General features: G+C 63.1%; 2 long non-coding RNA genes across 2 annotated transcripts; one reads left to right on the top strand and one right to left on the bottom strand.

Annotated features, from left to right (window-relative positions):
* The first annotated feature begins 4,813 nt into the window (after positions 1-4,813).
* On the top strand, positions 4,814-12,920 carry LOC116580812. Its single transcript, XR_004281797.1, has 8 exons — positions 4,814-5,102; positions 5,146-6,304; positions 7,370-7,555; positions 8,129-8,480; positions 9,513-9,691; positions 10,039-10,168; positions 11,402-11,510; positions 11,877-12,920. It is a non-coding gene; the product is annotated as an uncharacterized LOC116580812 (long non-coding RNA).
* LOC116580813 lies at positions 5,176-7,045 on the bottom strand. The gene is made up of 3 exons (XR_004281798.1): positions 6,581-7,045; positions 6,240-6,475; positions 5,176-5,261 (listed from the first exon to the last, which is right to left on the bottom strand). It is a non-coding gene; the product is annotated as an uncharacterized LOC116580813 (long non-coding RNA).
* Positions 12,921-13,396: the final 476 nt, after the last annotated feature.

Here is a 13,396-nt window from a genome sequence, read left to right as displayed (position 1 = left end):
GGGGAAGAAACCCAGGCTCACGGAGTGTGGGTGACCCACCAAGGTCCCAGCTCCTCGGTTGCTGAGGCAGAATTTTCCCGGGGAGGCTGTGGGTCCTGCTGCGGACACTGGTACGGGAGCCCGGACGCTGGCGAGCGAGTCCACGTCCCGGAGGCAGACGGGCATCCGAACTTCAGGGGCCGCGGCCCGACCCCCAGCACTGCAGGACAGACTGCAGGAAAGGTACGGAGTGTCCAGGCCCAGCCGGGATGGGCACCCCCAGGGCAGTCCCTTTAGCTGCTGGATTTTTCTCCCTGAGGCTGAGAACTCCAGCTAGGTCCCAGTGCCACCTGGGACCTGGGGATGCCCATGGATCTCGCCTGACCCGCCTGCCCTGCCTGATACCTTCCACAAGGTCTGGTTCTGTAGAGTCGGCTCCAAAGGGATGGCGAGACTCCCCCAGAGAACTGAGGCCACTCTCTCCCTTCCCCACCAGAGACAGAACTGCCCCCAGGGACAAGGTGGCCGTGGCTCAGGGCAGGGGGAGGACACCATGTGGCTGGAATCTTCAAGTCCTGGGCAGGGGCTGGCGGGAGGTAGAGTGTGGACCTGCGACACTCCCAAGCCAGTGTGTGCCCCTCAGCCCCAGCCTCTCTGAGCAATCCCCAGATCAGCCACAGAGTGACTCCCTCCCGACCCTGAAGGCCCTTGGGGGCGGGGCGCCATGCAATGACAGGCCAAGACCCCATTAGCTTGGGCGGTCCAGCTGGTGGCCATGGCCTAAAGCACGGAGACCCCCCCAAGACCGGCGGTTGCTCTGAAGCGCCCTGACCCTGGGCCTCCAGCCCCACCCGCACAGCCCTCGTGGGGGTCCGCCCCGGGGAGGTGGGCACAGGGCTGACTGACTGAAGCCCACAGCCAGCCGGCACCTGCTCCAGGAGCGGGTGGCACTCACGGGAGGGGGCTGGGACTCCTGGAGCTGCCTTGCCAGGCTTCAAGTGACCTGCAGTCCCCCAGAGCCCACCGGAGGGCAGCCAAGGGCCCACCCAGGAAGGAGGTGGGGCCGGCTAATTGGAAGAACCTGGCGGGGTTAGGGGTCCAGCTCCCTCCCACAGCGCCGGACAGGAGCCCCTCCAGACACCCGCGGACCCCAGCCTGGGCAGAGCTGCTCAGCCAGTTGTGACATTTCAAGGACCTCCTAAACCCCTGGTCGGGACATACGTGTGTGTATGCGTAGGTGTGCTCAGCGGCCCCAGGTCACGTAAACCCATCGCCTCTTGGAGAGCGGCACATTTAAAAAATATTTTCACACGGAATCACCAAATGTGTCCCCTGGGGCTTGAACTGGAAATATCCAGAGAGGTGGGGTCTCCTCGCCAATGATGCCTTCATTCTTTACTTCCCAGAGGGACATCCCATTTGCATACCGACACTTTTACGTTCAGCTGCACCGGTGACAGGTCCTGTGGGGGACCTCCTGCCCAGAACACTGGGGTCCCTGGGGGGCTGTTGGAAGGGACAGCTTGAGAGGAAGTGAGTGAACACAGCTGCGAGTCCCCCGGAGGCTGGCGCTGGGGATTTGCGCTGGCCCTGGGCTGGCTCCACCTGGAGACCTCCCCTCCTGGGGGCTCAGGCTCCTGCTTCAGTCAGGACTCAGGGGGCCGGGGGCGGGGCTGGGGGGGTCCCCTGGTCTCAGCCCGAGCAGGGGCTGGCGGTGGCCCCAGACAGCAGGTGTTCAAACTGCGCCACGAGGAAAGGAAAACAGAGTTAATGAAAACCTAAGAAGTTTCACTATAGAAATAAAAATCAAAAAGGATGAGAGGCTATACTCATTAAAAAAACACATTTTCTTCCCCAGAACTCATTCCTGATTTCCTTTCCCCTCATCTCTCTTTTGCTAGTTGATGCCGCTGGGAGGCTCGTCTGTGACTCGCAGATGTCCCTCTCTGCTCCCAGTACCATATGTGCTCGTCCGTCTTCAAAACCTGATTTTATCTTAAGCCACCTCTACCCCAGCAGGCCGCAGGCCACGTGCCCGCAGGAGCGCTGCTTGTCGGGAGCCACTGTGAGTGTGAGCTGGAGGACGCCGGGGTCAGGGGCTGCTGCTAGAGACCCAGCAACACGCGGCTGGTGGACCTCAAGGTGAAAACAGCCCAGCGCCAGGGGGACAGAGGGGCCCCGGTGTGCGGACCGGCCGCCAACGCTGGCTCTGAAGGTGGACCGAGGTACCCTACGCCAGGGAGTACCGGTGGCTCGAGAAGCTGGAGACCACCAGGAACAAGGTCTGCTCTAGAACCTTCCACACCTCTCTCGAGCTGGTGAGAGCCTGGGGTTCTCTGGTGAGGACCGGGAGGTGGACAGGGTGCCCCGTGATGGGGGCCTGTGTGGGCGGCCTCGGTGGGTGTGCTGGCTCGCATGCGGGGTGGGCCGCCATGCGGGACCGGGGCAGCTGTCCCTCAGAAACCGAGGGAGAAGTTTGGCTGGCAGGCAGAAGGGAGGCAGGAGGGTCGCCTGCCCTCTCTCCAGAAGTCTCCGCTGACATGCATCCTGTGGCCGAGGGAGGGTGAGTCAGAGCCGGCTCCAAAATCTCCCACTCTCAAGCGACAGGCCTTGCTTCGGTTCCCCCCAGAGTGCGGACAAGCCATGGGGCCAAACCTGGTTTCCACGGGGCAGGGGTGCAGAACTCATTCTAGGGGGACGCTGCAGCTGCAGCACATCTCCCCACCCACAAGCCAAGAAAAGAACTGCATCGTGAGGGAGTGAGGGAAGGCGGCCCAGGAAGGAGAAGGCCCTTCCCTGTGCTCCTGGGCCCACAGTGGCCTCCAGGATGGGGGTACACGGCGGTCACTGCGGGAGACCTGGCCCCAAGGCCCACAGCCAAGCTGGGCACAAGGCCGGCCGCCTGAGGTCACTACACTCCCCAGTTGCCCCTAACTGTCCTACTGGTGGTCGCTGCCTCCTCCCCCGGGTCCCTGGATCGGGGAGAGAGAGAAAGGAAGGGAAAACAGGAGGTGGCCCACCTCTGTGGCCTTCCTTCCACTGGGGCAGCCTCTGGAAGCCCCAGAGAGGAAGGGGGCAAGGGTGGATCCCCCAGTCTCGAGGCCTGTCAGCATCCCCAGTCCCTGTCACTGTCCAGGTGTCACTGTTGAAATCTGTCCCCATGTCCCCACACACCACAGCCCACCCTCAGACGCGGCTCTGGCCTCAGGCCCCACTGCCCTGGGAGGGTCCCCACTGGCTCCCCGCTCTGCCCAGCCTGGAGACAGCTGCGCGACCGTCCCCCAAAGCACCAGGCTTCCCAGGGGCGCTTGGAGGGCAGTGTGTGTGTTGGTCTGACCGGGCACTAGGCAGAGAGGGCGCCGGTGCAGAGTGGGCACTCCGTTTGGGCCCCCCAGCCCCCCAAAACAAGACGGCCCACTGGTGAGGGCACACGGCTGCAGGACGGTGCAGAAAGCACTGCTCCTGGAGGGTGCCGACCCCGAGCGCCCCACACCCTGCGCCCGCTTCCCGGCTCCGCGTTTCCTCTGCAGATGGGCTCCGATGCCAGGTGAAGGCCTGGGATTTGGAAGCGCCTGGTGCCTCAGTCGTTACGCCTCTGCCTTCAGCTCAGGTCGTGATCGCAGGGTCGTGGAATCGAGTCCTGCGTCGGGCTCCCTGTTCCGCATGGAGTCTGTCTCTCCCTCTGTCCCTCCCCGAGTTTGTGCGTTCTCTCTTTATCTTAAATAAAGAAATGATATCTTTAACTAAAAGTCCTGCACTTAACACCCCGCACAAGCAGCAGGGGCCTTTGGCCTGTTCCTCTGCATCTTGGTTCCTGCCCCTCCTGCAGTGGGAGGAGGACGGGAACACCAGAGCCACGCGGACAAGACCGCAGCACAGCTCGGACCAGCGCCGCTGTGAGAACCGTGGGGCAAAGGTGCACCTGGGCCCCCTTCAGCCCACTCCCTACGGACCTTCCAGCAAGGGTTTCGCAGGTTCATTCCTCCTTCAAACACTCCCCACGGAGCCAGCCTCTGTCAGGTCCTAGGCACTGCGACAGAGAGACGAACGTCCCTGGGCTCCCAAGCTGTGGCAAGGCTAGTGCGGAGACGGACCCTGAGCGAGATCGACAGGAGTGTGCAGCGGGGCCAGCGGCCTAGCCTCTACCTGTGCCTGCAAAAGCTTGGCCACTGCGGGGTCAGCTCCAAAATCGCCTCCCACCGAGCGAGCGCCCACCACCCCCCCGCCAAGCCCGCACGCACCGCTTGCACCCTCACACACGCACCCGCACACACCTGCTCGCACGTGCACACACGTGCATGCACCCGCTTGCACCCACTCGCACACACCCGCGCACACCCTCACGCACCTGCTCGCACCTGCGCACACCCGCTCACAAACGGAAGCGGCTTCTGGAGCCCCTCGAGGCCGTCGGAGAAGCTCGAGTCCGCGGTGGATGGAGCTTGCAGCGCCCGCCGATCGCCACCCTGGGAGTCCCAGGAGCCCAGCCGCCGGCGCACCACAGCCAGGTGTTAGGGTACCTGGTCCCACCTGCCGCGCAGCTGGGCCACGCCCCTCCTGCCCCGACGCTCGGGTCCGCCCGCCCCCGTGTGGCCACGAGGAGGTACTGCAAGCCCGTTGTTTCAGGCGGAACAGGTCAGTGTGCACGTCAGGGCGCCGACGTCAGTCCAAGCAGGTCAGGGCGCAGGTCATGACGCTGACGTCAGTACCTGCAGGTCACGGGGCGCAGGTCATGACGACGACGTCAGTACGTGCAGGTCAAGGGGCGTAGGTTATGACGCCAACATCAGTACGTGCAGGTCAAGGCGTATGTCACGTGCAGGTCAGGGCGTACGTCATGAGGACGACGTCAGTACAGGCAGGTGACGGAGCAGGTCATGACGACGACGTCAGTACATGCAGGTCAGGGGGCGTAGGTCATGACGCCAACACAGTACGTGCAGATCGGGGCGTACGTCAGGAGGATGACGTCAGGACCAGCAGGTCAGGAGGCATAAGTCATGATGACGACGTCAGTATGCGCAGCAGGTCAGGGGCGCGGGTCATGACGCCGACGTCAGTACGTGCAGATCAGGGCGTACGTCATGAGGACGACGTCAGGACATGTAGGTCCGGGGGCATAGGTCATGATGACGATGTCAGTAGTCGCAGAGTTCAGGGGCGCAGGTCATGCAGCCGACGGCAGCACGGGCCGGTCAGGGGACGCAGGTCAGGGTGGCGACGGCAGTACGCACAGGTCAAGAGCACAAGTCGGGGCGCGGAGGCCGGGGCGCTCCGGTGTCCTGGCGCAGAGCACAGGAGAGCAGGTTAGGGCGCTCAGCGAGCTGAGGTCAGCGCCCCGCGTCCCGGTGGAAGCCTGTCCCATATCCCCGGCCGCCACACCCCACCCGCAGACGCGTCTCTGGGCTCAGGTCCCGCTGCCCTGGGAGGGTCCCCACTGGCTCCCCGCTCTGCCCAGCCTGGAGGCAACTGCACGGCCGTCCCCCAAAGCACCAGGTTTCCCACGGTGCCTGGAGGGCAGGGTGTGTGTTGGTCTGACCAGGGGCCCGGGCGCTGTGGTGGGGGGCGCTGGTGCAGAGTGGGCATTCCGTTTGCGCCCCCCACCGCCCCCAACACAAGACGGCCCGCTGGTGAGGGCGCGCGGCTGCAGGACGGGGCGGAGAGCACTGCTCCTGGAGGGCCCCGACCCCAAGCGCCCCAGACCCCGCGCCCGCTTCCCGGCTCCGCGTCTCCTCCGCAGACGGGCTCCGATGCGCGGTGAAGGCCCGGGCTGAACCCGACGTCTGTGCGGCGCCAGCCGGAGTGCACGACGGGTCAGCCACAGAGACCGCACCCCGGAGTCAGCGCGGGAAAGCCAGGCTCGCTCCTGTACTGAGCCCCGCTGCTCTCCGTCTGGGGCAGCCGGGGCCTTGCCCGCGCTGGGGGAGGGGCAGCGGGAGCGTCGGGTTTCCCACCGGGAGCTCCCCGCCCTCCTGAGCCCTCTGGCTGCCCGAGGCGAAGCACACGCCCTTGGCAAATCCTCTCCCCGGCTCTGGCCGAGTCCGAGTCCGTAAATCAGGGGCAGGGGGCCATCCCAGGGAGGGCTGGACAGGGTCAGGCTGCAGACTTCACCGGGCTAGTCCCTACACGGATCCGCGGATGCCTGGATGCCAGGTCCTTGCTAGGTCAGCTCAGCAGCCCCAGCCGTGGAATGTGCTGGTGACACTAGTCAGAAAGGAGAGGGACGGTGGGAAGGGTAGGGGTGGGCACCCACAGCTGACCTGCGGAGCGCTTCACGGATCCTCTACGCTGGCGGCGCCGTGGCTGTGGGACGGAGGCACATCTGGTAAGACAGGCCTGGGGGGTGTGATTCACCGGGGAAGCTCTTAGGATGCGAGGCTGCGGGGCGTGAGGCAACGTCCCTTCCAGGCTGAAGGACGACTCGAACGATGTCTCTCCTGCCTTTCCTGCCACACTTGATAACCCAGTTATCGAGCGACAACGCCTTCGTCACCTGCTGGTTTGGGGGAGCCCAGAGCACGAATCTGCTGCAGGTCCAGGCCAGCACCCGTGACCCGATGCCCAGGCTCGATGACTTGGCCCCGTGAAGGCCGTGACTTACCAGGGTCTCACAGCCAGTCAGGGTAGACTTGGCCCTAGACCTCTGTCTCTGCAGCTTGTGGCCCCTACAGACTCCGGAGCAGTCAGCACTTAGGGTCTCCAGGGCTGGGGCCCGGGCTGGGCTTTCTCACCCCTTTCCCCCATGCCACACCCCTACTCCAGCCAGCAGACCTGTCCCAAGCCACGCAGGGGCCCTGCCGCAGCCTGGCGCCCAGCCTTGGGCATCTGGCAGTGGTAGGACGTTCCTGCTTCCTGCTGTGGTTCCGTCCTGCCTGGCTCCAGGAGCTCCTTCCTTCCTGGAGGACGGGGCAGTCCATCCGCGGGGCTCTCCCAGTCCGAGCCCTCTCAGAGCCCCCCCTCTCAGAACCCCACACCCTGCCTCTGCTCTTGCCGTGGCCCTGCCCAGGGGGCCCCTCCGCCACCTGCCCGCACTGCTCCCAGGAGCCACCCCGCCCCCACCCACCCCTTCGCGCTCCCACCGTAGGCCGCCAGAGGGCACCGTCTAGACGGCAGCCCCAGGCTAGGCGCCGCTGGCCAGACGCAGGCACGCAGTGACCATCGGGCATGCGAGCACCTTTCCAGGCCTGGGAGCCGCGGGGAGGGTGTTTCAGTCTGCCCCGACGGCCATCACAACAGAGGCCACAGCCTGCAGCTTAAGCAACAGACACTCCTCGGAGTCCTGGGGCGAGAAGTCCGAGATCGGGGCCCTGGGGGGTTTGGGCCTTTCCTGGCCTGCAGACACCGTGCGCACAGAGAGAGATGCTGATGTCCCTCTTCCTCTTCTCACTAGGGTCGGGGGCTCTCCCTGTGCACGCACTTAACCCTGATGACCTGCGGAATGCCCTGCCTCCAAACACAGTGGCACGGGGGGTCGGGACCTGAACACATGGATTTGGGGGACACAGCTAAGTCCCATGCAGAAGCTATGAGAACTCAGCAGGGTCACACGCCCTGACTGATGAGGGAACCTGGACCAGTGAGTGCCTCGGGGGCAGCGGGGTTAGCATCTGCTCCCCAGATTCTCCTGTCATAGGCCCTGCCCTGGGGAGACCCCACCCCCTGCCCCCTGGGCCCTGCCCTGCCTCCCCACCCCCAGTCTCCAACTCACCCTGGGTGGGCCTCAGTTTCCCCCTGTTTATCTCGGTTCCTCTTCTGTGAGGCACTGGCCTCTGGTCTTCCTCCGTCAGCCAGTTCTCCAGGCTTCACTGTTTCTGTGACGGGCGTCGGCGAGCAGCTCATTATTTAGGTTACTTAGTAGCTGTGCCTTTTTTCTTTAAGGTTTTATTTTTAAGTAATCTCCACACCCAACGTGGGGCTCAAACTCGACCTCGAGATCGAGTCACATGCTCTACCGACTGAGCCATCCTGGGGCCCCAGAAATGTGGGGTCTTTTTAGTGCGTTGCATTGAGTGGCCGGGTCATCAGCTGCTAAACACACCTCTAGCTGCTCCCGTCCAGAACCCAGACAGAACTCCCTCCCCGACCCTGTTCCCCCACTCTCCAGCTGGTGGCTCTGGGCTCCAGGACCGGTTTCTTGTCCCCCCACCAGCCGGCACCCCGCAGCCCTGCGCTGGCGTCCTCAAGTCACCAGCAACCCCACTGGGTGGTCCTGACAAGACGTGAGTGGCTTTTGTGTCGTCATCATCCGCGCAGTAAGAGATAACATGATCATTGGCCCCGTGACCAGTTCTCAAGCAAACGGGTCAGCGGCCTTGGGTGTGTGAACAGCGACGGGAGGTTCCAGGACCCAGGCTTCCCGCAGAAGCTGCTCCTGCCAAGCCCAAGGACCCCGCCACCAGCCGCCCAGAACCGCCAGCCTGGGCCTGTCTCTATAGACATTCCGCACGCCTGGAATCCTACCCCGCGTGGCCTCCTGGCTTCTGTCCTTCCCTGCGCTGCAGGTTGGTCCTGGTGGCGGTGGGCGTCAGCGCTTCCCGCCTCGTGCGGCCTCGCGGTTGTCCCTTGTCCGGCGGCCGGGCTGCAGACCCGCATCTGCGCCCATGAAGGGGGTGTGGCTCCCGAGCTCTGCCTGGAGAATCGCGCAAGCACGTGCGGACCTGCTCCCCCTGGCCGTGCCCAGGTTCAGTTCTCTTGCGCGGATACGTTAGGGTGGAACGTCTGCGTCTTACAGGAAGGGGTTCTCAAGGCTAAACCCCAATGGGGCCATTCCAGTATCACCCAGCCTCCTCCAGCCTTCACCCCACTGTTCCGCTTGGCTGTCCTCCACGATGCCCCCCTGTGCCCATGGCTCCGTGGGTCCCTCCACAGGACCTCAGCCACAAGCCCTATGTGCTGGTGACCACGGCTGGCCAACGCAGACCTTGCCTCCCAACACCGTGCACCCTCCCCTGGGGGGCCCGCCTCCTTGTACATGAGGAGGCCCAGGTCTGCACCTCCGGGGGTGTCTTGTGGTACCCAGAACCCAAAGGGCCCCAAATAGGGCCCCTGCCCACCTGTGATCCCACAAACCTGCAGACTCCAGCATCTCCAGGGTGTTGCCATGGCCAGCTGCACAGCCTCAAGGCTGGAGGGGGTGGTCACCCTTGACTTATTCTCTTCTTCCTGTTCTCAAGCACGAGTCCTAGGCCTTCCTCCACCGGCCAGACACTCTCCTCTTCTGAGATCAGGCCGTCAAATTCCTCCCCCCAGATTCTGCCAGGAGCCAGGGAGCCAGCCCGTCAGTCTCCCTGTTGGTCCTGCTCTCTCCAAACTGTTGTGCACACCCTGCGACCTACCAGTAGGTGGGGCTCCAGGTCCACCCCGTTCCTAAAATGCTTCCCATTTCCCCTGACCCAGCCGCATTGCAGGACCCCCTTCCAGATTCTCCTACCCTGGCCCTTCCGAATCACTTGGCACCTCCTCCCTGACTGTGTCCCTTGCCATCATTCTCCAGACCCTCTCAACAACACCCGCCAAGATGTTGTCTCCTCCAGGAAGGCTGCCCTGACCAGTGAGAAAGCACCGGGGCCCCTCCTTTCCCGCCCAGCTGTGAGAATCTCATGGTGTCGCAGGCCTCCTTTGTGGAGCCGTCCCGTCTCCTCTCTGGCCTGTCAGTCCTGGAGGCACGTCAGGGCGTTGGGCTGAGCCGATCCCCGGAGAAGGCACACCTATGGTGAGTAAGCCTCCCGCCTGCCAGGTAGGAGCCGGTGGGCAAGCGGGGGAGGGGGCAGACATGGCTGTCGGGCCCTGGGAAAGCCCTGGTGGACAGGGCCCCCGGGAAGGGGAGCACAGGGATGGTGGCGCTCAGGCTGAGCCGCCCTCCCTGCGTGGGTTCTTGGCAGCATGACTGCCCCTGAGGCTGTGCCCCTGCTCGGGGAGAGGCCGCCAGTGACTGAGAACCCGGCTGGGCTGCAGGGACGCATGTCCTTGGTCCTGAGCTTCACCAGGGCCTGGCGCCCAGAATGTGGAGACGGGGCACCCAGAACGGGGTGTGGGCGTGCGACAATGGTGTCCTCACAGGATGCCCACGTGGGGCACAGAGAACGTGTGTCCACAGACTGCTCTCAGGGTCCCAGGAGCTCGCTTTGAATACCGCGGAACCGTGGCGTGAAGGAGGCCCCTGGCTCCCAGTAAAACCTTCCTGACTCAGGTGAAGAGAAGGGCCCCCTTTGGGCCTCTGTGGTTACTGTCCTCTCTCTCTGAGCCTTGCCCCACCACGTCCACCCCCAACAAGAAAGGGCCTGTGTGTGCACACGGGGTCTTGGCAGGTAACTGTATCCGGCCGCAAGCGAGGAGTCTGGCCAGCCTGCACTCCGTGTGCGGGGCCACACAGCACGGGGGGTGTCGTCCCTAGCTGGGGTGGGAAGTCCCCTCTTCACACGCGCTAGTTACCTGGATACCTGAGCTAAGACAGGAGCAGCCGGGTCCGAGGGTGCCCGTGGCTCAGTGTGGACCAGGGTCAGACCTGCCTTGCTTGCCACTGCCATGGAGGCACCTGGGTCACAGGACATGGAACCGCGTCAGAGCACCCCCAGCCCGGTGGGTGTGCTGTTCCTGCCTTCGTCCCTCCGCACATCATGAATTCCTGCCCTACCTGGGTGCAGGTTGGGAGGCAGCCAGATGGTTGTAACATGATGGGGAGGGCCGTCCAGGTGCAGAGGGAGGCAGCCAAGGGGCTGTGTTTAGAGCAGGGAGGAGGGGAGGTGGGGGGGTTCACCTGGCTGTGGTGTGGGGGGTCTGGAGGCAGGAAGTGCTGCAGGTGCCTGGAGGCAGTGGGCTAGGGGTCTCCATCTCCTGGTTTGGGGCAGTAGAAGACAGCCCTGGTCAGGCCTGAGCTGCCCAGGGGCAAGGACCCACACTGGTGGTGGCTCTGGGGTCCTTAGAACCCCTCCCTCGTTTTGATGTGGGGGCTCAGGCTGAGCGAGGGCTCCGGACATGGCGCCACGGGCGTTTGCACCTGCAGGCACACGGAGCCAGCACCCTCCACAGAGCAACCCACCGAGGGACAGCCATCGGTCTCCCATGATAGCAAATGTGTCTCATCTGAGAATGAGACAGCAACGGCCAACCTCCCCTTGGCCTCTGCTCGAAACACTGGGAAGGGATGAACGCCCATGTGACCCCATGCACCTGCCTCGTGGCCTTTTCCATGGGTTTCAGGGAGCCAGGTTCCTTCCACGCAGTAGTGGGGGACACCTAGCCCCACCAACCAAGCCCTTTATCCTCCACTCCTCAAGGCGCTCGCAACAATCGGGTATTTTCCACACTGGTCCCTCCGCTCTTCCCGGGCCGGGTCAGAGCAGAAGCAGAGACCCAGCCGCCGGAAGGCACGTGCAACAGGGGGTTTGCCCGCTGCCCAGCCTGTTCTTGGCGTCTCTTGCAGGGGACAGTGGCGACTTGGTGGTTCACAGTAACGGGCATCTGATGACCATCTTCCTTTCTCTTTGGGAGCAGGAAGACACCATCAAACCCACAGGTCACAGCACAGGCAGGTAAAGTCCTAAGACTTTGCTCTTTCTTTGTTCTAATGTACAAAAGCACCCAGTGGGCAGGGATAAGCAAACTTGGGGACCACAGACTAGATGTGGAAGGACATGACACCTTCATGTGGCCCAGGACCTGGCTTGGAACCACTAGAAGGTGCCTCTGTAGTCAGGCCAGGGGCCAAGGAGCCTGGAGCAGGCCGGGGGGTGGGGGCAGGGTCCAAGGGATGCCCCATTCCTTTGAGAAGCTTGCAAAGGCAGCCCCTTGAAGGGAGGTAGTAGGTCCAGTGTCCCAGCTAGGTCACTACTACTTAGAACATCCCGGGAAAGTCTCAGCCTGACAAAGAGACCCCCCCCTCCTCCCCCACCCCGTAGAGACACTGGGTATGTCCTAGATGGAACTGGGAGGCCAAGGGACAGCAGTACAGCAGAGCCTGGAGGAGGAAGTGGAGGACACCAGCCTGGGGTGGAGGAGAGGGGGCTGCAGGGTCTCCCTGGCAATCTGCATGCGTTCCCCAGAGCTGGAAGACAAGGCTGCCATCCTCCTACAGTGGGTCCTGAGGTCAGAAAGGCATGTCCGGCCCCGCAGACCCAGCCCTGCCCTCTTGCAGGGAATCTTTTCTTCCTCAGTTTGCTTTGATGCGCAAAAGGTCTTAACATGGATGAAGTCCAATTTATCTGGTTTTTTTCTTGACTTGCTGGTGGTTTTGGTGTCCTTTCCGAGAAACGATTGTCAAATCAGTTTTGTGAGGATTTCCCTCTGCGTTTTCTTCTACATATTTCACAGTTTTAGCTCCTACATTTGGTCAGGTCTCTGACATGGTTATGTATGTGGTGTGAGGTAAGGGAGGTGAGGGACAGCCCTGTGCACAGACCTCCTCCAGGCTGCAGCTGGCCTCCAGTGGGCACCCAGGGGAGCAGAGGGTCCTGCCCCTTCTCCAGGCAGCTCCCAGGGACAACACCCCCTCCTTGTGGGGTGGGTGTCAGACCTGCCGCGGCAGGTTGGCTTCCTCCCTCATCTGGGTCTTACCCTCACTGACTCTGGACAAAGCCCTCACTCTGTCCAAGCCTTAGTTTCTCCTTTGTATCCAGGGAACTGGGCCCAGGCCAGTCGCATCTCTCCCACTGAAACTGCAGCGCTTAGAACACACAGCAGAGTCCCCAGCACCCTGGAACTGTCACATGACGTCCCGTCCAAGTGCCCGGCCCAACCTCATCCCTGCTGCCCAGCCCCCTCACCCAGCCCCCAGCCACAGGGGCCTTTCCCTCCTAGTCCTTCTGCCAGGATCTCCCCCAGCCTCCCCACAGCTGGGGCCTGATCCTCCTTCAGAGACCTCCCCGACCATGCTGTCTGAACCAGGCATGTTCCTTAGCTGCGTGACAAGGCCCTGAATGCCTTGTGGCTTTAAACAAGGCCCTTTTTATCTCATTTTCTGTACATGAGGAGCCCAGACTCAGTGAGGCCCCTGCTCAGAGTCTCCGGCCCTCATCTGAGGCTCCAGGCCTTCCTGCAAACTCTCTGGTGGTTGGCAGCGTTCAGCCTCCCCCCGCCCCCATCTACTGAAAGCCTGAGGTCCTCACTTTCTTGCTGGCTGTCATGGGGCAGCATCCTCAGGTCCTAGAGGCCACCCCATTGTTCCCTGCGTGCCATGTGGCCCAGTCTACACCATGCCCTTGTGCTTCTTCAAGGCCAAAGTCGGTGCTGGATACATGAGCATGAGCTGACCAATGAAGGGACAGCCAGGAGGCCATCGCTGTGCATGTGTGTGCCGAGGTGGGAGCTCAAGGAGGCTTTGGGCTGAGGGTGCCAGGTGGGGGGTAGCCTTCTGCTCACCCCCTACCCTCCAGCCTATCATCCAGCTTATCTCCTCCAGCAGTCTTGACTCTCTTCCCAG

Source organism: Mustela erminea, chromosome 20 (genome assembly GCF_009829155.1).
Source record: "Mustela erminea isolate mMusErm1 chromosome 20, mMusErm1.Pri, whole genome shotgun sequence".
NCBI lineage: Eukaryota > Metazoa > Chordata > Mammalia > Carnivora > Mustelidae > Mustela > Mustela erminea.
Note: the sequence above shows the minus strand (reverse complement) of the source record. Positions and strands in the feature narration are given on the sequence as shown.